The sequence below is a fragment of the Muntiacus reevesi genome, chromosome 6, assembly GCF_963930625.1.
Source record: "Muntiacus reevesi chromosome 6, mMunRee1.1, whole genome shotgun sequence".
Taxonomy (NCBI): Eukaryota; Metazoa; Chordata; class Mammalia; order Artiodactyla; family Cervidae; genus Muntiacus; species Muntiacus reevesi.
In genome coordinates this window covers 111,742,387-111,769,050 of record NC_089254.1, presented here as the reverse complement: position 1 = coordinate 111,769,050, position 26,664 = coordinate 111,742,387, and the positions used below count along the sequence as shown (strand labels likewise).

The following is a 26,664-nucleotide window of genomic DNA, read 5'->3' as shown; positions in this document are numbered from 1 at the left end:
CACACACACACACACACACACACACACACACACACACACACACACACACACGAGGCATCCTCCTTCTCTGGGTCCAGCATCTCTCTTCCACGGTGGGCTGCGCTGACTCTTGGGGTCGGGATCACTGAGGGAGAGGCAGACAGTGGACACAGGTGGCCCAGATAAACCCAGGTAAAGGCACGGGGGGTCGGGCCAGGTGGGTCCTCCTGGGGACAAACAGCTCATGCAGCAGGGACCCACTGAACTGTCACGTGAGGGGATACACACAAGCCCAGACCTCTGCAGGAGTGGGGTGACGGGAAACGAGCGGGTTGAGACTACACCAGCCTCCCCAGCATCCCTTCCTAGGCTGCCTCTTCAAGGGAGAGCCCCCCTAAGTGGCCACCCCGTCATGGGAGGGGGTGCGCAGGGAGGTCACGTGCAGAGACTGTACCTAGGTCCCCAGGTCCCGGGGAGGGGCAGGGGCTTGTCACCTCCCTCGCCGACTGCACTCCAGCGTCTTGGGCAGCCTGGACCCCATCGTCACGGCTGCCCCCGGTCCCTGTCTTCTCGTAGTATCCCCGGTCTCCTTTCCCATTCTCTCATTTGTTGCCAGTCTCCATTTCTTGGTGGCCAGTTTCACAGATGGCAGCAGCGCTACTATTCCTGGAATACAATGAATAATGGAGGCAATGCTTCAGGTAAGACAGAAGATCACCAACCACTTTCAAGGTGGAGTCAGACCTTTTGGGTGTGTGTGCTGGAGAAGGATGGCTTTTTACCTGATCGTCTGAAATTCACGACTGCGAACCCGGGAAGCCGCTGTGATCTAAGGCACCGACTCTGTAGTCAGAAGAGGCTGTTTGTGAATTAGCACGTTTGACTGATGCTGAGTCGGAGGAAGGATAAGCATGAAGGATTTTTCTGTGCACACGTTGGGAGGACTCACATTTTAATTATGGTTCGACGGAGCATTGGATCTTAGTTACATAGTGCAAATCACGCACATGTCAATGTGTTTTCCCCAAATTTGGTATCACCTCACCGCGTGATAGCTCTGGGTCAGCTTCCTCCCATGAGCACCCAGGGAGGGTCTGTGATGCCGTGGAGGTGAAGTGTGGGAACCTTGCTTTCCTTTAGGCTCCACTTCTACACATCCTGGTCCTGGGTATCGAACAGTATCACAACTTTTATTGCAATCATCAAACATGACTTAGAAAACTCATGAGGAAAAGGAAGCCTGTGGCATTGGCCCCTATTTCTGCTCTTTCTGTCATTCCTTTTTCCTTCCTGACGCTCCAAGATTCCTTCTTTTGTCATTTCTGTAACATGTGAAGAACTTCCTTTGGCCACACTTGATGGGTTGTTGGGGCTTCCTCAGTGGCTCAGTAGTAAAGAATCCGCCTGCCAATGCAGGAAACCCGGGTTCAATCAGAGGGTCAGGAAGATCCCCTGGAGTAAAAATGGCAACCCACTCCAGTATTCTTGCCTGGAGAATCCCACGTACACAGGAGGCTAGTGGGATACAGACCATGGGGTGGCAAAGAATCAGACATGACACAGGACACGCACAAAGGGCTGTTAGCGACAAATTCTTTTAGTGTTTTCTTCTGAGAATGTCTTCTTTCCCTTTAGTCCTGAAGGACAGTTTTACTGAGGCTACAGAATTTGTGGCTCACAGGTCATTTTTTTGGCCCTGGACAAGTGTCATGCCTTTTCCTCTGGTCTCTGGGGTTTCAGATGACAAAGCTGCTCTAATTGAATTGATGTTCATCTGTCGGTAATTTGTGCTTTTTCTCTGGCTGCTTTCATGATTCTTTGTCTTGAGTTTCCTGAATTTAATTACGACAGGTCTTGGATGGATTTCTTTGGGTTTATCCTGGCTCAAGGCTCAATTTCTTGAATCTGTAGGTGTATGTCTTTTACCACATTTCCCAATTTTTCAGCCACTGTTCTGTGGACTCCTCTTTTGGTGTCTGCGCATATTCAGTTTTGTCTGACTCTGCAGCCCCATGGACGTTAGCCCACCAGTCTCCTCTGTCCATTGAATTTTCCAGGCATGACTACTGAAGTGGGTTTCCATTTCCTTCTCAGGGGGCCTTCCCAACCCAGGGATCGAACCAGCATCTGTCGTACCTCCGGCATTGGCAGGCAGGTTCTGCGTCCCCAGGGGAGCCTTCTTTCAGCCCCACCGCCCTGCTCTCCTCTGGGCGCTGATGTGGTGCCTGCGGGCCTCTGGGTTCTGTCCAGCAGGCCCTGACTCTGCACGCCTCTCAGTCAATTTTCTCTGTTCCTGAGATCGTGCAGACTCTGCTGATCTGTCCTCAAGGTCAGTGATCCTGGCCTCTGTCGTCCCTGCTCCACGACTGAGGGTGTCCACTGAGTTTTCTACTTTAGTTATTGTAGTTTTCAGTTCTGTGATTTTCTTTGGTTCTTTTAAAACATAATTCTATTTCTCTGCCAAGGTTTCTACTCTCTCATGTGTTTTCAGAGAACCTGGAGCTCCTCGCTGGTGCATTTTTGTTCATGGCTGCTTTAAAGCCCTGCCGAATGAGTTCAGCATCTGACCTGGTCTTGGTGCGGACACTGTCTGATCGTCTTTTCCCACTCCGGTGGTGATGTTCCTAGTTCCTGGAACGACGTGCGGTCGTCAATTTTCCCCCGGACACTGAAGTTACTATGTTAGGAGGCTGGTGCCATTTGGGTCTTTATTTCAGCAGGCGGTCACCTCGTTTAGGCTCAGCACGCAGCTCGTGGCTTCCTTCCTTGGGCGGTGGTTCCAGTGGCAGTTTGATGCTTGGCCTGCGGAGTCTGCGTGTTGCCTGGTGCTGGTGGGGCTCCCCTGGTCCCTGCTGGGGCCATCTGAGGGGGCGAGGGAGTCTTCCCCAGGCCAGGCCACCCGATGCCTCAAGGGGAAGAGTCCCCAGCCCCAGGGCTGAGAGTGTCTCCTGGCCCAGAGGGTGGGTCCTCCCCGGCCCCTGCCGCCGGGCCCCTGGGCGTCCAGTGTCTCTAGGTGTGTGCAGAGTGTGTCCTCTGGCCACTTCCGGCCAGTCCCCTGCCGATGCTCTGGGCGACCTGGTCTTGGCAGGGGGCAGAACTCCTGTTTGCCATGGCAGGGGGCCAGCCTACCCGGATCACCTCCTGTTCAGGGCTGCGGGTCAGGAGACGCCCAGCCTGGCCCCTGTGCTGCTGGTCGGGGCTTGTGAGACGCCCCCCGGCCTGGTGTCCCTCCAGCCTGCGCCCCTGACCCGCCTGCTTCCCTCTGCCCATCTTTCAGAGTTCTCCTTTGGGTCTTCCTAGACCTAACCTGCTCTTTATCACAAGATCCTATTTTAATTCTCTGTACAGCATTTATCAATCATAACCTGATACTTAATTGATAAATTATAATTACCAATTACATTTGTCCTTTTCCTAAAGTATAAGTATGGGACTTTCCCTGGTGGCTCAGATGATAAAGAATTTGCCTACAGTGCAGGAGACCCACATTTGATCCCTGGATTGGGAAGGTCCCTTGGAGAAGGGAACAGTCACCTATCCAGTATTTCTGCCTGAAGAATTCCATGGACAGAGGAGCCTGGTGGGCTGTAGTCCATGGGGTTGCAAAGAGTCAGACATGACTGAGTGACTGACACTTTTACTTTTTTGGGCTTCCTGGGTGGCTCAGGTGGTAAAGAATCTGCCTACAATGCAGGAGACCCCGATTTGATTCCTGGGTCGGGAAGACCTGCTGGAGAAGGGATAGATTACCCATTCCAGTATTCTTGGACTTCCTGGTGGCTCAGCTGGTAAAGAATCCAGAGTTGGACACAACTGAGCAATTTTCACTTTCACTTCAAGCATAGGGTAGCTGAGCTGTAAGCACTGTTGTGTATTTATGTAAGTATCTATTTACCAACTTTATTTATGCAAATATTCTAAGTGCCTAACGTGGTTCAGACAGTAAAGAATCTGCCTGCAATGCAGGAGGCCGGAGTTCAATCCCTGGATCAGGCCGATCTCCTGAAGAAGGGAATGGTAACCCACTCCAGTTTTCTTGCCTGGAGAATCCTATGGACAGAGGAGCCTTGTGGGCTACAGTTCATTGGGTTGCACTGAGTTGGACACAACTGAATGACTGTCACTATTTCTTTTTCCCTCAGAATAGTGCAGAGTACAGAGAAAGTCAATACTAGTGAGCTGAATGGATGAAACTAAAAAGAAAAAGAAGAGGGTGACTGTGGACATCTTCTCCACCCCAAGCAAGACATCAGGTCATTCTGCTTGGAACACGAAGGAAGGACAACCATGTCCTAGGATGGATCAGGCATGTGCAGACGCTATGCACAGAGGAAGCGTGATTCTCCTCCTCTGCAAGTATCAACCGATAGATGATGACAGTGTGGCTCTGGAAACAGCCTGAGGCAAGAGCGAGCGTGTGGGTACATCTAAGAGAGCACTAAAGTGAGGAGCTTGGGCAGATTGCACTTGGCTGGGCCGTTACCACGTTCACACTGACCACTGGCATCATCTCACTGAAGCCCCATGGCCCATCTCGGGGAAACAGAGAAGCTCTCTGCCACCCCTCTGGGGTGCCCCGGAGAACCAGTTCCTTTGTCTGCCCCTCGGCTGTTGGCTGTTATGGACCACCAGAATAACTGCGAGAGCAGCTAACCTACTCAAGTCCTGCTCCTTGTGGGAAGAGGAAAACCCAGCTGATAACTATTGCCAGCAAGCACGCTCCCCTTGTTTGGTCGGTCCTGGAACAATACCGGGTCCCTGTGGTAGTCTGTGAGCCTAACACAAACTTATTTACTTTTGCTAACGAGACAGAATTAGAAGGCTGGGATTTTTTACAATGTTAGACATTATGCTCTCTAAGCCAACCAAGCTAATTATTTACAGGGATCAAGGATATTCACTACCACCCCCTCAGTCCACTATTTATTATTGTAACATATCTAAAAGGAGTTAACCACATTTGAATTTAAATAGAATGGAACCTTCATGATTTCATAATAAAAAGTTTATCCCTGTGAATTTTGAAAATTAGTCTGATTTATTCCTACTTGGATTTCCAATGCTTCTGGAACAATCTTTCACAAAGAAGTGTATGGTTTCTCATCAATGAACTGACTGTAGAAGCTGGCTGAGTGACTTTCAAAAATAAACCCTCAGTTTATGTTACACATCTATTTGCATGTTTTTTCCTTGTAATTGTAATTCAGATAATAGACTAAATTCCACTCCCAAGACACAAGCCAGGAGCTAAGCGAGACAGACATCATCGTGAGAAGCACTGAGTGCAGAGCCTTAGAGGGGAAGTCAGAGTGTCTGCCAGCTTCTACATTTGTGTGAATGAAGGATGATGACTCAGGGGCTCAGTCAGGAGGGCTGGTCACTAAGAACAATTACATTGGGTTGACAAAAAAACCCAAATGAACTTTTGAGCCAACCCAGTAGAATCCCAGCCCTCTGAGATCTTCAAGAACACACTCTCTCTCTCTTTCTCTCACACACACACACATATACACACACACTTACATAAAGGCAGGAAGCTGGGTAAGCATTGAGTTCTCAGCCTTTAATTTTCAAAACAGTCAATTGAACAAATCAAAACCCAGAAGATGAAGAGAGTACAAACTATCCAGGGAATGCAGACAGTGTGGACAGAGTATCATTCAGCCCAAACACTTACTCCATCCTCAATTCAGACAAAATTATAATTTTTCTCTATTGCAACCATAGCTCTATAGCCTAAAACAATATAATGTAGTAATATGATATGACACACAGCTTGAGCAACATAATGCAACAACACATAAGGCACAACAGGATATAGCTACAAAGTAACACGGAGTAACATAAAGCCGTGTAACATAGCACAACATGACATGCACAATGGCAGCTCTACCTGGACCTCTGCAGCTTGCCCAGGTGCCTCCCAAATCCGTGCTGGACAGACTGAACCCAGGCGGCAGTGGAGTGGTCCATGGACACTGAGGCCTCCAACACACCCGCAGAGACAGCCAAACTGCAGAGCTTCAACCAATGCCTTTAACAGTGTCTTTACATCGGAAAAATCAAAGCAACAAAAACAACCTTAGACTGGGTAACGTGTGTGCTTAGTCGTTCACTTGTGTCTGACTCTGCGACCCCATGGATTGCAGCCTGCCAGTTCCTCGGTTCACAGAATTTTCCAGGCAGTAATACTGCAGTGGGTCACCACTTCCTCCTCCAGGGGATCATCCCCACCTAGGGATCGAACCTGTGTCTCCGGCATCTTCTGCACTGGCAGAGGGATTTTCTACCACTGGGCTACCTGGGAAGCCCTAGACTGGGTAATAGTGCCATACAGTTTTGATCATGTGATTAATAAATGTTAGAGGTAGGCCAAAAAAATGATTACAGAAATATTTTTTCAAATCAGCAGTTTTCACTGTGCCCACAATAAACATTTATCAAGATAGCTAATGAATATAAAAACACCTACATCTCGTTAGAATACCAAAACATGTTCTGGGAGCATCTGAATTCATAAATTGCGGGATGAATGTTTTCAGCACGCTGGCCTGATATAATTCACACAGATTATTTCTTGCCCTAAGAGCACTCTTTTGCACTGTGCATTATAGGAATGTCAGGCTGGATTTATATGAAGGGGGATTTCTGTAGGCGGTGTTATTGATGGCAAATGGAAAATTCACCAGACACTGGAAATCGGAAGTACTCCTGAAAAACCTCTTTTTCACTTGAAAGGGCTATAAATCTAAAAATAATCTTACGTTCACAAGCAATCCTTTTATGCAATAAGTTGATAGCAAATATATTACCGAAGAGACACATAATTACCTTAAAATCTACCACAGTTAGAAATGTATTGGAACTCTTAAAACATAATTTAATTTCATACTAGTAAAAAATATAACATATTTTTAACTTCATTTTTTTCTTTGAGTTTCATCTTTTATTCTCAAATATATAAGGAAAAAGTAGGATTATGTATAAACTAATATCCTAGACTGTCCCAGGAAGCTCCAAAATTTCTAAATATATTAAAGGCTGATTTTGCTGAACAAGAGAAAGGGAATTTCTTATCATCCCTTTCAGTACATAAAACCAGTGGCCGCAGAAATCTCCAGCCTGGCAGACATCATTTCCATGGCATTGTCTCCCTAAAACCAGGCCTTCTGTGGACAGAAGGGGATGACCTGGAGCCAGAGAATCTAGGTCCAGGGTTTTCTAGCTGCATGTTAGAATTTTTAATGTGGCCAGCTCAGTTCCGTTCAGTCACTCAGTTGTGTCCGACTCTGTGACCCCATGCAGCAAGCCAGGCCTTCCTGTCCACCACCAACTCCTGGAGTTTACTCAAACCCATGTCCATTGAACCAGTGATGCCACCCAACCATCTCATCCTCTGTCGTCCCCTCCTCCTCCTGCCCTCAATCTTTCCCAGCATCAGGGTCTTTTCCAGTGAGTCAGTTCTTCACATCAGGTGGCCAAAGTATTGGAGCTTCAGCTTCAGCATCAGTCCTTCCAGTGAACACCCAGGACTTATCTCCTTTAGGATTGGCCAGCTCGAGGCATTTCATACCTCCATCTCCATCCGCATTTCCTTCACCATCTCTACCTCCATGTCTCTATAACTGGGTATCTACCTCTACATCCGTAACCATCACCCGATCTATATTGACATCCATAGCAAAACCATAACTACATCTCTAACATCTCCACTCACACCCCTAGCTATGATAGTTCTACATCTGCCTCTGTCTGCACCATAACTCCATCTCTGTCTGCGTCTGTGACTCATTCTTTCTCCTGGGGTGGCTTCGGAGAATGGGAGAGCACGTTCTGGACTTGGAACTGAGATCTGAAGGCTGGTATTGCCTCTGTGGTTTACTCACTGTGCAAGTTATTTTAACTTGCTAACTACTGTAATTACTAACTGGATAGTTATTTTACCCCATCATATTTCAGTTTCCTCATCTGTTAAAAAGGGATGCTTATCCTAGTTTATCTTGTTGGGTTATTGTAAATAATGGATAGCATGTGGTTTGTGAGCTACAAAATGCCACATAAAAGTTAAAACATTATTAGTGATAAAATAAGTCCACTTTGGGAAGTGATAATAAATTAGGATAGGTTCTCACTTTAAGGCTCCTTCTCCAGTGAACGACTGTAGCTTATGAGGCTTTTTTCACTTTGGGAGAATCTGTGGGTTGTAAAGAAGGAACCAGGGGCTGGACCGCAGAACTCTCTCCGCTCCCAGCCGGTCCCACATTGTCGGTTGATTTCACTAAAAGAAATCGCCTTAAGACCCAGGGCACGCCCCTGATTCAGGAAAAACGCAGTGTAAAGATAGGTAGGATACAGAGCATCACTTTTGGTGCCAAATACGCCATTCCTGTGATTTGTGGCGGGCTCCGGTGCTCAAAACCCGGTACCCAGGCGAGGAGAGCGATTGATGACTCTGAGGCCCCAGGAGCAGGGAGGGCCAATTGCAGGCGCCCGGCGCGGACCCGGCCCAGCCCGGAGAGCGTGTTCCGCTTGGCGCGCCTGCCCCCTAGCGATGCCGGGGCGCCTCCTCAGAACGACTGCGGACCGCTGGGGAGCGAAGGGCGGCCCCGGCCTTTGTCGGGGAGTGGCGCCCCAACCTCTGCTAACGTTTTTGACACTCAAGCCCAGACACACACCGTTCCCATCAGACAAACATCAGGTTACTGAAGCGTTTTCCAAAGCAACGCTTGTGTTTGGTTCTTGCATTGAGCTTCATTTGAAGATTTTTTTTTTTTCCTGTAATTTTTTGACCCGGCCGCTGGGCATGTGGGATCTTAGTTCCACGACCAGAGATTGAACTCACGCCCCCTGCAGGAAGCGGGGTGTCCTAATTACTGGACTGCCAGTGCCTGAAGATTTCTTGATTTGGAGACAAACAGCTACCTCTGTTTTTTTTTTTTTTTTTTTAACCTCTTTTTCAGCTACCTCTGAAAAGACCCTGATGCTGGTGAAGATCGAAGGCAGGAGGAGAAGGGGACGACGGAGGATGAGATGGTTGGATGGCATCACCAACGCGAGGAACATGAGTTTGAGTAAACACCGGGAGTCGGTGATGGACAGGGAGGCTAGGCGTGCTGCAATCCACGGGGTCGCAGAGAGTCGGACACGACTGAGCGACTGAACAACCACAGCCACCTCTACGGCTCTATTCCTGCTGTGACCTCCGCGCTGCGGTTGACAGCAGGTCTTGGCGGAGAAGCTCCGGGAGAAGGAAATGCTGGAGAGGGAAGTTAGAGAACTGATGCCTAGAGACCCGAGCACACAGAAACCACCACCACGTCCAGAACGTCTGTGCGCAGGGCACAGTGAGCCACAGCGAGCCACAGCGCAACGCAAGCCTCAGGCTGTCTGTGCGTGTTTGGCTCGATTTTTTAAAAAATGTGTATTATTTATTTAACTAATTTGTTTGCTCACACGGGATCTTAGTTGCAGCACTCGGTGCGCTAGACCTTTAGCTGTGTGTGGGATCCAGTTCCCTGACTGGGGATGGAGCCCAGGCCCCCTGCACTGGGAGTGCACAGTCCTAGCCACTGGACCACCAGGTAAGTCCGCTGTCTCGCTGTCTCACGGTCACAGAAACCTCTCCAGAAGGTCAACTCTGGAAAGCGGCAAGCGCTGCTGATAATGGAGGCTTTCCTGTCCTCCCAGGTCACACTGCCCTCCAGGCCCCACCTGCGACCCTGGGCCCTCCTCACCCCGCTCCTGGAGCGCATCTTTGCGTCCTGACGGCCTGCTGACGACTGGCACCTGTACTCAGGCTGCAGGCACGCCAGGCGGCCCGGCGGTGCTCTGTCTTGCCCTCACAGTTTATGTCTGGGGATTATGGCGCTGACTTCCTGGATCAGTGATTTTTATGACACTCACTTGAAACCTGGCTTAAAAATGCTGTAAAAGAAGAACATTAGTAGCAGGATGTTTAGGAATGGCACTGCCCAGGAGCCCATAAAGGTGACCAAGATATTTCTGACCAGCTTTACAAGCTGCACAGATGAGCCCTTCCAGCTCCTTTAGTAATGCTTGGCAGAGGGGCCCCGGTGAGGTGTCTTCTGCTGTGAGTGACCTGGGCTCGCTGTGTGGAAAGGCTGCCCCCTGGGGTGTGAGGAGTCCTGGGCAGACCAGACTGCAGAGAGCAGGAGTCTTGGAGAAGCTTCTCAGGGTTCTGGCCGCTGGGCATGGCTTGCAATCCCAGAGCCAAGAGCCAACAGAAAGATGTCAGTTCTCTTAGATGCTCATGAAACCATTCCCTGCTTTAAACAGGAAGACGCGAATGTTGTTTAAAAAAAAAAAGGCAATTCTCCATAACTCAAATCCAACCTAAGACTGAGAGGATTTGGAGGGGTCCAGGGATAACAACAAACTACAGCAAAGCTGATCTGGAAAGTTAAAGGTTTGAAAGGAAGGCGGCAAGCAAAGCACGGGGACAAGACGCTCTCAGTGGAGCCACCCCAAGCCCAGCCTGCTCCCCATCTGCACGTGCTTCCTCCTGGGCCTGGCTCTCAGCGCTGCACCTCAGCGGCAGGGGAGGAGCCTCATGCAGGCTGCGGGTCCAGGCGGGCAGGTGTCCTCAGGGGGCCTGTGGCTGGGCCTGCAGCCCCTGGGGACGCCCGGGTGAGGTCTGCATCCTCCTGGTGGATTCCCTGACTTGCCTACGGGCACTGTCTCCTCTGCCAGGCCTGGTGACGAGTGGAGACTCAGATGTGACCCACCCCCTTGCCAGGCAACTCTGGCTCTGCCTCCACCAGGTCCCCCACAGAACGTTTTGCTGGGAGGGTCCTTGGGATGATGTAGCCTTTGCCGAAAGCACCTAGGCTGCTTTGACTTCATCTGGAAACTCCCAGGAGGGAGCAAAGGAGAAGAAACTCCCATGGGGGATGTGGGGGACCGCCTCCAAGCTTTGTACAAGTGTGCAAATAAATATATACAAGGATCTTTGCACAACATCATTTGCACAAGAATACAAAAGTCTAAACAACCTGAATGTCTATCCACATATGACTAGTTAAATACATGCATTAAGGATAGTCAGTGGGACTCACCAAGTGGTGAGAAGGATGGAGTACTGTACCTGTAAGACAGCCGAGATAACTTTACTCCCCTGGGTGCACCCAGAGGAAAAAAAGGAAACGGAGAAGGCCTGACTCCTTAAACATGCCTTCCCTCTTCTTCCTCTTTATTGTTGTTCAGTCACGAAGCCGTGTCTGACTCTTTGTGACCCCATGGACTGCAGCGCATCAAGCTTCCCTGTCCACTATCTCCTGGAGTTTGCTCAGATTCATGTTCATTGAGTCAGTGACGCCATCCAACTATCTCATCCTCTGTCGTCCCCTTCTCCTCCTGCCCTCAGACTTTCCCAGCATCAGGGTCTTTTCCAATGAATTGGCTCTTCATATCAGGTGACCAAATTATTGGAGCTTCAGCTTCAGCATCAGTCCTTCCAGTGAATACTCAGGGTTGACTTCCTTTAGGATTGACTCGTTTGATCTCCTGGCAGTCCAAGGGACTCTCAAGAGTCTTTTCCACAATTTGAAAGCATAAATTCTTCAGCATTCAACTTTCTTTATGGTCTAACTCTCACATCTGTACATGGGAAAACCATAGCTTTGACTATATGGACCTTTGTCGGCAAGTGATGTCTCTGCTTTTTAATATGCCATCTAGGTTTGTCATAACTTTTCTTCTAAGGAGCAAGCATCTTTTAATTTCATGGCTGCAGTCACCAACCGCAGTGATTTGGGAACCCAAGAAAAAAATCGGCCAACATTTCCACTTTTTCCCCTTCTATTTGCCATGAAGTGATGGGACCAGATGCCATTATCTTAGTTTTTTGAATACTGAATTTTAAGCCAGCTTTTTCAATCTCCTCTTTCATTTTCATCAAGAGGCTCTTGGTTCTTCTTTGCTTTCTGCCATTAGTGTGGTTTCATCTGCATATCTGAGGTTGTTGATATTTCTCTGGGCAATCTTGATTCCAGCTTGTGCTTCATCCAGCTTGGCATTTTGCATAATGTACTCTGCACAGAAGTTAAATAAGCAGGGTGACAACATACAACCTTGACGTACTCCTTTCTCAATTTTGAATTAGTCCATTGTTCCATGTCTGGTTTTAACTATTGCTTCTTGACCTACACACAAGTTTCTCAGGAGACAGGTGGTCTGGTATTCCCATCTAATTAAGAATTTTCCATCGTTTACTGTGGTCCACACAGCCAAGGGCTTTAGCATAGTCAGTGAAGCAGAAGTTTTTTTTTTTTGGAATTCCCTTGCTTTTCCTACAATCCAATGAAAGTGAAAGTGAAAGTTGCTTAGTTGTGTCTGACCCTTTGTGACCCCATGAATTAGTCCATGGAATTCTCCAGGCCAGAATACTTCAGTGAGTGGCCGTTCCCTTCTCCAAGGGATCTTCCCAACACAGGGATCAAACTCAGGTCTCCTGCATTGTGGCCGGATCTTTTACCAGCTGAGCCACACGGGAAACCCTATGATCCAATGGATGTTGGCAATTTGATCTCTGCTTCCTCAGTCTTTTCTAAATCCACTTGTAAATCAAGAGGTTCTCTCTCTGTTCCCATACTGCTAAAGCCTAACTTGAAGGATTTTGAGCACTACCTTGCTAGCATGCGAAATGAGGACAATCGTATGGTAGTTTGAACATTCTTTGGCATTGCATTTCCTTGGGACTGGAATGAAAACTGACCTTTTCCAGTCCAGTGGCCACTGCTGACTTTTCCAAATTTGCTGGCATATTGAGTGCAGCGCTTTAATGGCATCATCTTTTACGATTTTAAATAGATCATCTGGAATTACATCACCTCCACCTGATTTGCTTGTAGTAATGCTTCCTAAGGCCCACTTGACTTCACACTTAAAGATGTCTGGGTCTAGGTGAGTGACCACACCATCATGGTTATCTGGGTCATGAAGATCTTTCCTGTATAGTTCTTCTGTGTATATTTGCCACCTCTTCTTAATATCTTCTGTTAGGTTCATACCATTTCTTCCCTTTATTGTGCCCATCTTTGCATGAAATGTTCCCTTGGTATCTCTAATTTTCTTGACGAGATCTCTAGTCTTTCCCATTTCATTGTTTCCCTCTGTCTCTTTGCATTGGTCACTTAGGAAGGCTTTCTTATCTCTCCTTGGTATTCTCTGGAACTCTGCATTCAGATGGGTATATCTTTCCTTTTCTTTTTTTTGCCTTTCATGTCTCTTCTTTTCTCGGCTACTTGTAAGGTCTCCTCTGACAACCACTTTGCCTTCTTGCATTTCTTTTGCTTGGGGATGGTTTTGGTCACGGCTTCCTATATCCCTTTCTTCTTTAGAAAGCAATTTAAGCAATTCTTTAGAAAGCAATTTAAAAGTTAGTGTAACAAGTGTTGAAAGTTCAGCATCCATTTTCCAAAGCTCTGACTGCCCTTTCCTAGAGCAGTTTATGAGCTGGTTTTGCAACAAGAACATTTTCTCAACCAGGCCGCTTCCTTGCTGTCACCTTTGCCAAGGCCGGAAAAGACCCGCACAGACAGGACTTCGGGGGCGTGGGGGCCTGCTCTCTGCTCTTGGCTGGCGAACGTTTCCCGGGGCCGGAGCTGCTCTCCTGTGGGGTGGGCCCAGGACACGTGCTCTGCCTCTGTGCACCCTGTCCCCCTCCTGGCCTGGGGCACCACATCTTCTTCCCCTGCTGCTCCCTTCCTGCCTTTCAGCATGCCCCTGGGTGGGAAAGCTCCCCTCCTCCCGAGCAGAGATACAGTGCTTTTGTGTGTACACTGCCTGGGGACAAACTTTAAAGACGTCTGTGCAAGTCTCTTCTTGTCTTGGAGTTCCTGGGGTCCTGTGTTCCCGTGGCTGCCGGATGGTTACTGTGTAGAGGCTGGGGCCTGCGGGTACACGCTAAGGAAAGCCAACAGCATGTGGCGAAGGGAGGGGGAATAAAGGAGAAATTCTGGGCACACAGGAATTATTCAGGCCTCTTCTCTCCTTTCTTCTGCTAGCAGCCTCTTGATCATCTCTTTATTTATGCTTCAGTGAGAGTTAGAGAGGGATGGGTGAAGTCCGCATGATTTATCTAACACAGAATCTTGTTAAAATCAGAACCTGACACCAAAAGCTGAGGAGGAAGTGGAGAGTGCTATTTTTAGCTGCGGATTTTAATTCCCATGATTCCCTGCAGTTTTCCCCCGGCTAATTCCCATCCACATCCCGTCCCTTAGTTTCCTCTGATTAGTCCTTGTCAGTCTCAGCTCTTACGGAACTACAGTCAGACGATTTCTTGGCAAGTTAAAGCTACTTTCAACCATTTAAAGCATCCTTTCAGGGACTTCCCTGGCCGTCCAGTAGTTTGGACTCTGTGCTTCCAGTGCCGGGGGTGTGGCTTCAATCCCTGGTCAAGGAATTAGGATCCTGCATGCCTCGTGGCACGGCTGAAAATTATTAAAATTTTAAAAAAGCATTCTTTAGTCCTTAGTCTCTTACACAAGAGTTACAAGTTTGCCATGACTTTCTTAGAAATTTGTGACTGTTTCATAAATACATAACCCATCGTGTAGATATCAGCGCAATCCACACTTAGATCCTGGCTTTTCAGATGAGGGTGAGGATGACGATAGTGGACATTTACAGTGCCCTTGCACTTTATGGATGTGTCATGTAGTTAGAATAACCACATCAGGAAAGCATCTTGGTCATTTGGGAAGCCCATTTCCATTTATAGATAAGAGAAAAGGCAGAGCTGGTAAGTAAACTGTCCAAGGTCCTGAAACTGAGATGTGGTAAAGCTGATACTCAAACCCAGGACTGTGAGATCTGAGACCACATTCCTATCCCATTTGACATCTCATGATGTCGACAGGATGGACACAGAGGGATAGCCATGTGACGACATGAGGAGGAGACAGGCCATGGGAGCAATGACTCTGTCCACACTTTCATCTCAGACTTCCAGCCTCCGAATTGTGAGAAGATAAATTCCTATTGTCTAAGCTGCCCAGCCTGGGTACTTGGTTATGGTGGCCCAGGGAAATGAACAGACACAGGCCAGCACCTCTGTCCCTCTCTGCACTTGTATAACAGGAGGGAAAGGGGCAGGGCACGGCTTTTGAAAGAATGACATAGCCCGAGGACACAACATAAACCAATTAGAATCAAACGGGACCAAGATGGCAGACAACACTGGACCTTGATCCTCAATCAGCAAGTGAAATGACACACCCAGTGGTGCCATGACAATTCCAGTTCAGTTCAGTCGCTCAGTCATGTCCAATTCTTTGCGACCCCATGGACTGCAGCACACCAGGCTTCCCTGTCCATCACCAACTCCCAGAGCTTGCTCAAACTCAAGTCCGTCGAGTTGGTGATGCCATCCAACCATCTCATCCTCTGTCGTCCCCTTCTCCTGCCTTCAATCTTTCCCAGCATCAGGGTATTTTCCAAGGAGTCCATTCTTCGCATCAGGTGGCCAAAGTATTGGAGTTTCAGCTTTAGCATCAGTCCTTCCAGTGAATATTTAGGACTGATTTCTTTCCTTTAGGATTGACTTGTTGGATCTCCTTGCAGTACAAGGGACTCTCAAGAGTCTTCTCCAACACCACAGTTCAAAAGCATCAATTCTTCAGCACTCAGTTTTCTTTATAGACCAACTCTCACATCCATACATGACTACTGGAAAAACCATAGCTTTGACTCAATGGACCTTTGTTGGCAAAGTAATGTCTCTACTTTTTAATATTCTGTCTAGGTTGGTCATAGTTTTTCTTCCAAGAAGCAAGCATCTTTTAATTTCATGGCTGCAGTCACCATCTACAGTGATTTTGGAGCCCAAAAAAATAAAGTCTGTCACCGTTTCCATTGTTTCTCCATCTATTTGCCATGAAGTGATGGGACCAGATGCCATGATCTTAGTTTTCTGAATGTTGAGCTTTATGCTGGCTTTTTCACTCTCCTCTTTCACTTTCATCAAGAGGCTCTTTAGTTCTTTTTCACTTTCTGCCATAACGGTGGTGTCATCTGCATATCTGAGGTTCTTGATATTTCTCCTGGCAATCTTGATTCCAGCTTGTGCTTTATCCAGCCCGGCGTTTTGCATGATGTACTCTGCAGGGTGAGTTAAATAAGCAGGGCGACAATATACAGCCTTGATGTACTGCTTTCTCAATTTGGAACCAGTCTGTTGTTTCATGTCTAGTTCTAACTGTTGCTTCTTGACCTGCATACATATTTCTCAGGAGGCAGGTCAGGTGGTCTGTTATTCCCATCTCTTTCAGAGTTTTCCAGTTTGTTGTGATCCACATAGTCAAAGGCTTTGGTGTAGTCAATAAAGCAGAAGTAGATGTTTTTCTGGAACTCTCTTGCTTTTTCAATGATCCAACTGATGTTGGCAATTTGATCTCAGGTTCCTCTGTCTTTTTTAAATCCAGCTCGAACATCTGGAAGGTTCACATACTATTAAAGCCCGGCTTGGAGAATTTTGAGCCTTACTTTGCTAGCATGTGACATGAGTGCAATTGTGTGGTAGTTTAAACATTCTTTGGCATTGTCTTTCTTTGGGATTGGAATGGAAACTGACCTTTTCCAGTCCTATGGTCACTAATGAGTTTTCCAAATTTGCTGGCATATTGAGTGCAGCCCTTGAACAGCATCATCTTTTAGGATTTGAAATAGTTCAAATGGAATTCTATCACCTCCACTAGCTTTGTTCGTAGTAATGCTTCCTAAGACTCACTTGACTTCTCATTCCAGGATGTCTGGCTCTAGGTGAGTGATCACACCATTGCAGTTATCTGGGCCGTGGAGATCTTTTTTGTATAGTTCTTCTGTGTATTCTTGCCACCTCTTCTTAATATCTTCTGCTTCTGTTAGGTCCATACCATTTCTGTCTTTTATTGTACCCATCTTTGCGTGAAATGTTCCCTTGGTATCTCTAACTTCTTAAAGAGATCTCTAGTCTTTCCCATTCTATTGTTCTCCTCTATTTCTTTGCACTGATCACTGAGAAGGGCTTTCTTATCTCTCCTTGCTATTCTTTGGAACTCTGCATTCAAATGGGTATATCTTTCCTTTCCTCCTTTGCCTTTAGTTTCTCTTCTTTTCTCAGCTATTTGTAAGGCCTCCTCAGACAACCATTTTGCCTTTTTGCATTTCTTTTTCTTGGGAATGGTCTTGATCACTGCCTTCTGTGCAATGTCATGGACCTCCGTCCATAGTTCTTCAGGTACTCTGTCTATCAGATCTAGTCCCTTGAATCTATTTGTCACTTACACTGTATAATCGTTAAGTGATTTGATTTAGGTCATACCTGAATGGTCTAGTGGTTTTCCCTACTTTCTTCAATTTAAGTCTGAATTTGGTAATAAGGAGTTCATGATCTGAGCCACAGGCAGCTCCTGGTCTTGTTTTTGCTGACTGTATAGAGCTTCTCCATGTTTGCTGTAAAGAATATACTCCATCTGATTTTGGTATTGACCATTGGTGAAGTCCATGTGTAGAGTCTTGTGGTTTGGAAGGGGGTTTGTGTTTTGGAAAAACACACTGCTATGACCAGTGTGTTCTGTTGGCAAAACTCTGTTAGCCTTTGCCCTGCTTCGTTTTGTACTCCAAGGCCAACTTTGCCTGTTACTCCAGGTATCTCTTGACTTCCTACTTTTGCTTTCCAGTCCCCTATAATGAAAAGGACATCTTTTCTGGGTGTTAGTTCTTGAAGGTCTTGTAGGTCTTCATAGAACCGTTCAACTTCAGCTTCTTCAGCATTACTGGTTGGGGCATAGACTTGGATTACTGTGATATTGAATGGTTTGCTTTGGAAACGAACAGAGATCATTCTGTCGTTTTTGAGATAGCATCTAAGTTCTGCATTTTGGACTCTTTTGTCGACTATGATGGCTACTCCATTTCTTCTAAGGGATTCTTGCCCCTAGTAGTAGATATGATGGTCATCTGTTAGATGTCAGTTCCAAGGCACTGTTAAAAGACTAAGGAGTGGGCAGTGGCCCAAATTCCAGAAACCACTCCTTCCCAAAAATGGTTGGAATAATCCCTTCACTCGTGAGCATATGAAATTACTCAGCCTATAAAAGCTAACCCCACCACATCTCAGGGCCACAGTCGCCCTCTGCGAAGGCCCACACTGTCTGTGAGGTGTGCTTCCTCTGAGTCTGAGTAAGTCCACTTCTGACCTGTCTCTCACTGAATTCTTTCTGTGATGAGACATTAAGAACCTGAGCTTCATTAGGTCCTGAAACCAGGTACCATGGTTTTTTGCTGGGTTTGAGTCCCAGCCACGTGGGCTCAGGTCCCAAGCAGGGTTTTGGCTGGGTTTAAGTCCCAGCCACATGGGTTCAAGTCCCAATCCGAGGTGAATGGTTTCACCTGAACTTGCACACTGCCCTCCTGCATTAGGGAAGAATGACTTCATTTTGCCCCTTAAAACACCAATAAGTAAACAAACTGCGAGCGTTTCACTGGCCTACAGTAATAGGTGTTTCTCAACGTTTATGTACTTCCACAGATTCAGGATTGTTTTACTGTTTCCCTCTCAGGAGACCCCTCGGTCCAGTGCTCCAGACCCCTGAGATGACCCTCATCAGCAAGTCTCACTCAGTTTCTATGAAAGGATGACCACTCTGACCATCTACTGTTTGACCTCAGACCACAATATGGAAAATCTTCATTTTAGGCTCTTTCTAAAATCTTTGCTGGCTTCACTGGTGTGTTGTAACTAATAACCAGTTTGACAAGGGGGCAGGAAAGGCTCTGATTTGCAGCATTTCCTGGTTTCCATGTGTTAAGTTTCCTGGTTTCCACTGGCTCCTGGCACGGCCGATCCCAGCTACCAGTGTCTCACTGCATAAGGAGCGGCACGTCATTGTAAAGATGTAAGTAGACTCAAGGAGAGCATAATGAAGTAACTAGGACATGATGGGTTTTCAGTAGCTTTTACCTTTTGAAAGATAATTTAATTAAGTGTAAGTTTATATAGGTCCCCCGATGGTGGCTCAGCAGCAAAGAATTTGCCTGCCAAGCAGGAGACCCAGGTTTGATCCCTTGGTCTGGAAGATCCCCTGAAGGAGGACATGGCAACCCACTGCAGGATTCTTGCTAGGAGAATCCCATGGACAGAGGAGCCTGGTGGGCTACAGTTCACAGGGTCACAAGAGTCAGACATGACTTACCGACTAAACGACAACAACAACAAAGTTTATATAATTTAGTTTTAAATAATGCTGTGTTTAATAACTGCGAAATTCCTAAAAATAAACAATTGGCTTTCACAAACCAGTGCTGGGGGTCTACAGCAAATCACTGGATGGTCATCACCTACCAAAACTCAGAAGTCCATTCATTTCTTTACAATCTAGATTTTATACTTGGATCACACTGGGCCATTAGAGAACTCTGTATTTGGACCATATAATTCCTTTTGGCTGAACAATATTCAAAGCCCCTTCCTATGTCAGGGGATGTCCCCTCCCTATGAAGCAGGGACCCCTCCCATGAGAGAAGGGGAAAACATCTCTCTCTTCCTTTGCCGCTCAGATGTGTGCTCATGACCCAGGTTCTGCCGATTAGCCAGGGTCCTGAGAGGAAAGGTCTTAGACGTGACTTATGAGAAGTTAGAAGGCAGGGAAAAGCCAGTTCTGCCTCCATGTTGGGTTTCCCTGGTGGCTCAGATAGTAAGGAATCTACCTGCAGTGCAGGAGACACGGGTTTGATCCTGGGTCAGGAAGACTCCCTGGAGAAAGGAATGGCAACCTACTCCGGTATTCTTAGCTGGAGAATTACTTGGACAGAGGAAACTGGTGAGCTATAGTCCACGGAGTCAATACAGATACAACTGAGCAATAACAATGGCCTGCTTGTTGGAACTGTTGCTCTGACTTGCTTTTCTTTGCTGTTGCTATTATAATCATACATAATGGCCCGCCTCAGAGAATCCTGTCCCTCCGCCTAACTGTTAAACTAAAGTGCCTTTGTTCAGAACCTTGTCCACCTGTGGATGGCAGGAAGAGAGAAATTAACACAGCTCCTGCCCGAGGCTTGACATTCTAGGAGATATTTGCAAGATTAATGGCCTTTTTTGGGCTTCCCTGGTGATCAGACAGTTAGGGATCCATCTCCAGTGCAGGAGACCTGGATTCAATCCCTGGGTGGGTAAAATCCCCAGGAGAAGGAAATGGCTACCCACTCCAGTATTCTTGCCTGGAGAATCCCATGGAGAGAGGAGCCGGTGGGCTACGTCCATAGGGTCGCAAAGAGTTGGGTACAACCGAGTGACTGACAACAATGATATTTTTACTTTGTTTCCTCACCTCCCTCACCTCTGATCTAGAAAAGAACCTGGCATCCAGACCCCCATAAGACGGCTATTTTGAGACATAGACTAATGTCTAATGTCACAGACTAGTGGTTTTCTCAGTCACCTTGTCTCTTAAGAGTCCTAGGGTTTTGTTGTGCAGGGAGCAGAGTGAGTTTGCACTTGTAAGAGTGTCAGAGGGCTTCTCTGGCAGTCCAGTGGTTAAGATTCTCTGCTTCCAATGCAGGGGGCATGGGTTTGGTTCCTGTTGGCAGAATTAAGATCCCACATGCTGCATGACTTGGTCAAATTAAAAAAAAAAGAAAGTGACTACCATTAAGTAAGTTGTGGGCATGCTATGTTTATACTCAGAAATGGCACTGGTATCTTCAGGGGACCAGCTCTTGACGGGGGCATCATTCCTCCAAGTCTGGTCTCGGATCCTCCTGGAGATTCTGAAAGCTACCTGGCATTCTTTCTCTTCCTTATTAAAAAATAAAACAAATTTTCAATTTACAGAAAAGTTGCAAAGATAAGTGAGTTCCCATGTCCCCCACATCCAAGTTCCCTTGCTGTCTTCCTCTCACTACAGGACGTTTATCACCACCAATGAACCAGTGTTGATTCAACCTGAGCCTGCCTTGGACTGAGACAGTTTCCCAGACTGCCCTTGTTTTTGATGAGCTTGACGACTTTGGGGTGTATTGGTCTGGATTTTTTAGAACACAGGTCAATTTGGGTTGGTTTGACATTTTTCTTGTGGTTGGAGTGAGGGTGTGCGTTGGGGAGGAAAGCCTCGTGGGTGAAGGGCCATTCTCGTTACCCACATCAAGGGGGCAGGCTGCCACCGTGACTTACCCCTGCTGGTACTCACACTGACCCCCAGGTTTCTCCTCTGCAGTTACTTGACTTTTCCTTCTTTTTTTTTTTTTTTTTTGGAAGCAGGTCAATAAATTTAGTGACACTTAGGGGTGGGGAGGTAAGCTCCACTTCTCCGAGGGGAAGAATTTAATAAAGTTAACATTTGTTTGTGTCAGTTTTAACTCATGAATATTTATTTTATACTTTGATTCTAACCCAATACTTTGCTATTTATTTTTATGTTCAAATTAGTTTTGCTTTAACTCTCAGGTTGGTGCCTGTGTCCCTCTGTCACAGCCCCATACCTTTATTGTTTTGGGTTTTGATCACCGTTTGTTTTTGTTTTTGGCTGTGTCCCGCAGCTTGTGGGATCTCAGTTCCCCGACCAGGGACAGAACCCAGGACCCCGTGAGAGCGTAGCGTCTTAGCCATTGGACTGTCAGGGAACTCCCTGACTACTTTCTTCTTTTCTGGCACTACAAGATGCTCCTGGCTTAGCTTGTATATTTCTTGCCTCAGCCCTAGAATCAACCACTTCCCCAAGGAACTTTGGCTTTTTATAAGAGAACGGAAGTAGGGACCATATTGTGGCCATCTGTCTATCTATCTATGTATCCACCCATTTGGCCTATCTGTCTGTCCATCTATCCACCATGTCTGTCTATCTGTCCATCGTGTCTATCAGTCTATCTATTGTGTTTGCCATCTGCCTACCCTTCTATCTATCTATATATGTCTACCTATTCATCCATCCATCTGTCCTGTCTATCTGTCTATCGTGTCTGTCTCTCTGCATCTCCTCTTTGCTCTTTACCTCTGGAGAGGCCTGAGCACTACACCGCCACTGCAGCTCTGGGCAGAGGGAGCCTGGACTGACTGGTAGGCTTCAGCACGTACTCAGGGACACGCAAGGGTGGAAAAATTTCAGGGGAAGGGGAGGTGAGTGGCTAAGGCAGAATTTCCAAGAGGGGAGTTCTAGAAGTTCTCCTCCATGTCACCCACGATGAACTCAGGCTGTGGTTTTATTACATGGCAAGGGGCAATTGTGAAAGTGAAAATCACTCAGTCGTGTCTGACTCTTTGCGACCCCATAGACTGTATAGTCCAAGGAATAGTCCAGCAGCACAAGGGGCAATTATGCTGTGGGAAGGATAGGACTTAGTGATCAGATGGCCCTGGGTTTGAATGTGGATGGTGTGAACAGGTCAGGTCACTTACCCTCTTCTCAGGGTCTTCAGTGGTAAAGCAGAGTCAACAGAGCCTACTTCACAGGCTTGCTGTGATGGTTAAATTACACAATGCACGCAAGACGCCAGGAGTGGAGTGGTTATTCTACAAAAGCTACTTCCCACCCCATCTCTCTCTCTCTCTTTTTCCACCCCTCTCCCCTGTCACCTCTCTGTTTCTCTCTCATGCACACGTTTAATTCTTGACCTAAGAAAGATTTACTGAGCTCCTGATATTTGCTAGGCACTGTGCTTGGTGTTGGAAAATAGTGAACCAGACAAATTAGACTGGACAGAAAACGAGCCCATACACAAACAATAGTCATGTTTAGAGGAAAAGAGAACAAGGTGAGGTGAGCAAGCATCTGGGTTGGTTTGTGTTGATAACATTCACGCTGCGATGTTAAGTGAGGAGGGCACAGTTGCGATCCATGGGAGGTATGTTCTGGACGAAGGCAATGGCGGCGTGGTAGGGGGTCGCAGAGCTGGGCACTGGAGGGGCCCGGGGCCCCTGGTGGTCTCAGTGAGGAATCAGTGTTTGACTCTAAGTGAGCTGGGAAGCGGCGGGGGGGGGAGATGTTTCTGTTCGGTGCTGATGTAGAGACTTACCTGTATCGTTGCTTGCAGCTGTGGTTTGAGGATTTTTCATGCCAGGGTAAAATTCCATTTCGTGAACGTATCACAGTTTGTGTTTTTCACTGGGGATAGACAGCTGGCTTGCTAGTAGATTTTTGCTTGTTTATCTCTCCATTGTGAGTGCTTGGATAAGGGAAAGAAAGAAGCCCTTCAACAGAGGCGGGAAGGAACTCGGGTTACATGTGAACGTTGCTTGGCTGGGTTTTGTATGGGGCATAAAGACAAAAAAAATTGGTCTCTATGTCCTTATGTCTTAGAAATTTGATCTCATTGTGATCAAGTTAGAATCAAAGCAAGGTCTAGTGGAATGAAGGAAACCATCCCAAATCTTGGCAGGTTCAAAGACACGACATGATAGTGAAACCAGAGCACACAGCAACGAGCAGTATTCTCATCTGTGGACACATAAGTCATCATGGCGAACACACTGGCAACGGCCACACAATTATCTACATCGGTACAGATATCTGAAGACTTACTGAAGTTTGAAGAAGCCTTTGGGAAATTTCTCAGGGTAACCAAAATATCAGCTAATAAACACTTGTGAAGCGTTTATGTTTGGCAAAGCATTCTAATAGATATTGGGCTTCCCTGGTGGCTCAGCTGGTAAAGAATCCTCCTGCAATGTGGGAGACCTGGGTTCAATCCCTGGGTTGGGAAGATCCCCTGGAGAAGGGAACAGCTACCCACTCCAGTATTATTCTGGCCTACAGAATTCCATGAACTGTATAGCCCATGGGATTGCAAGGAGTTGGAGATGACTTTCACTTTCACTTCTTCTTTTCTAAGAGTTTTGTAGGAAGTACACAGAAGTTTACAGAGTGCAGCAAGAGATACTCCAGACCTCACAGAGCTTGTACTCTGACTGTGAGTGGACACAGATATGTGAAACGCCGAGATGAAATACAAGGACGTGTGTGCCAAGTGTCAGATGACTGCTGTGTGCCCTCGGTTCTCTTGGACTCTAAGCTCCCCCAGAGCAGGGACTGCAGCCATATTCTTTCCATTGTGTGTTCGTGTGTTTGAATGAATGAGTAAAGAGACTGGAATTGCCCAGGAAAGACTTTGTGGGGAAGGAAGGTATTAGTGTGGAGAGTAAAGAGTGGTAGCTCTGAATCTGAAGAGGAGGAAAGAGGGCATGGAAGTGGTGAATGTTCTAGGCGCTGGCAATGGGAAGACCCAGGGGGTTGGTGAGAGGAGGAAGCCAGGCTGTAGGAAAGGGCTGTTTAGGCAGAGAAGTGGGGAGAACTTGGAAGGACAGGATGGGCCCCCAAAGTCAAGGTCTTGAGTGCTGGTGAAGGAGTTTGATTTTTGTTCTACAGTAAATGAGAACACTTGCAGTGCTTCCAGCAGAGGCAAAAAACTGTGTTTGGGGTCTTCCTATTTTAGGGAGATGCAGAAAAGCGAGTGTCAGCTGGGGTGACAGAGATACCTGGGCCACCCCCTCCAGCCAGGCGGGACGATAATGCACAGCTGCAGTCGGAGGGTGCCCAGGGGCCGTCAGAGGGGCAAGCCCAAACACACAAGCGCTTCTCAAGAGCACCCTATTTTCTGATGTCCCTTTGGCCAAGGCAAGTCACATGTTCACATCCAGATTTAAGGGGTGGAAAACAGGCTCTGCTTCTTGCTAGGAGGAGGGGAAAGCCACCAGGCAAAAGGGTGAGAGTAGAGGGAAGAGCTTGGGGCCGTTTTTGAGGTCTACTTTCCTGGGCTTAGTGTGATAAGTACCAAAGACAGGGAAACAACTCAGATCAAATATAAGTGAACCTCTGCAGACAGCTGCATAAAAGGAAATTAAAAGGTCTAGATGGTTGGAGTGTTGAAAGATCAGAAATGCCACATGTATTGACTTTCTGGAATATGTGTCTAAATTTCACACATCTTAAATTGGATCTCATTAATCTCTGCTTTGGAGAGGTTACTCCAGAAATTATCCAGGTCATTTCAGGCAGGTATTTAACTCAACTCTCAGAAGCTGTGTGTTCAGAAAAATAGATACTTCTTTGTCTTTCCCTGGTTCTTTAGGGCACTGAAACATACAAAATAAAGATGTGCACAGGATTTAACTTGTTGGAAGTAGTTTCTGGTTTTTTATAAGCCTGTGGCAGTAGCAGTACTGACTTAGGACAAGTTTCATGCTCTCCAAGTTCTCACCACCATTTTCTGGCATGAGGCATTCCATGCACAGTATTTGGAGGCCTTAGAAGCTTTTCAGGGGCCATAAAAAAGAGTTGGAGTCATGAAAAAAACTTTAAGTCAAAATCTCAAAAAGATATTTCAAAACAAGTACATCATAAAAATAATCTGCAAGCAATCTGTAGATTGTCTCATTTCCTAAGAATTCTTAGAGATGCCAAAAGCTCCCAAGCAATAGTAATTTAAGTGGCTTTCTTATACTCCCAAAATCTAAAAGTAAAATGAAATATTCCTTTGAAGTCATCTATATTGTAAAACAACAACAAAAAGGTATTTAATGCAGAATGGGGGTAAACTACAGTAAGGCCCCTACATCTGAACTTTCAAAATGCGAACCTGTGTTCACATGTCCAATCATGTAAGTTAGTTCATATGTCTGGTGTACACTGTCCCTTGTGTGCATCCTGTACAAGTAGCTGTGTTTTGTGTACTTTACCACACAGAACTGTGCAGAGTACAGTGGCAGAGAATTTGTTTTAAGCCCAGGACCTTCGGAAGCAAGTGTAAAAGCAGTGGTTGTTGTGTGTTAGTGGCTTAGTCGTGTCTGTTTGTGACCCCATGGACAGCTACATAGTTCGCCAGGTTCCTCTGTCCATGGGATTCTCCAGGCCAGAATACTGGAGTGGGTAAACATTGCCTTCTCCAGGGGATCCTCCCAATCCGGGGATCGAACCTGCGTCTCCTGCCTTGCAGGCTGATTCCTTACTGACCGAGCCCCCAGGGCAGCCCCCAAAGCAGCGGTATACAGCCGGTTGTGTTAGCCGGACACCTAGAGTAACTCTGCTGGACTTAGGGACTGCGTACTGGGAAGAGAACCTTTGTAGGGGACTGACACCGCCCAGGGAACTGGCGGGGCTGGTGCTGGTGAGGGGAGCGGACTGCAGCTGCCATACAGGACCATGGATGATTGGCTTCCCTGGCGGCTCAAATGGTAAAGAATCCGTCTGCCATGCAGGAGACCTGGGTTCGATCCCTCGGTCGGGAAGATCCCCTGGAGAAGGGCATGGCAACCCACTCCAGTATTGTTACCTGGAGAATCCCATGGACAGAGGAGCCTGGTGGGCTACAGTCCGTGGGGTCACAGAGTCGGACACGACTGAGCGATTAACTTTTTAACTTTACCTCTGTTTGGAACCCTGGAGGGTCCTCACACTAACTTCTGGGTGGAGGGGCTCTGGGGGGCCCGAGAACACCCCGCCCTCCGATCCGGCAAGGGCCGCACATGCAGGGCTATCTACATCTTCCCGGTGGTGAGGTCCAGGCCAGTGGCAGCCCGACCGCTGGTCAGATCCAGTGAAGCCAGGTTTCCGGGCTTTCCGACCCTTTTACTTACTTGGGCGGAGTGACGGTTCGCGCCGGAGACCTCCCAGCGGACACCGCCCAGGGAACTGGCGGGGCCGGTGCTGGTGAGGGGAGCGGACTGCAGCTGCCTCACAGAGTCGTCCCCGG

At 47.2% G+C, this 26,664-nt stretch overlaps 1 long non-coding RNA gene across 2 annotated transcripts; it reads right to left on the bottom strand.

Annotated features, from left to right (window-relative positions):
* On the bottom strand, positions 1-26,664 carry LOC136171124 (uncharacterized). 2 transcript variants are annotated; one of them, XR_010663760.1, is made up of 3 exons: positions 26,549-26,664; positions 22,993-23,142; positions 1-645 (listed from the first exon to the last, which is right to left on the bottom strand). It is a non-coding gene; the product is annotated as an uncharacterized lncRNA (long non-coding RNA). The 2 variants fall into 2 exon arrangements; XR_010663759.1 differs by lacking the exon at positions 1-645 and adding an exon at positions 5,543-6,025.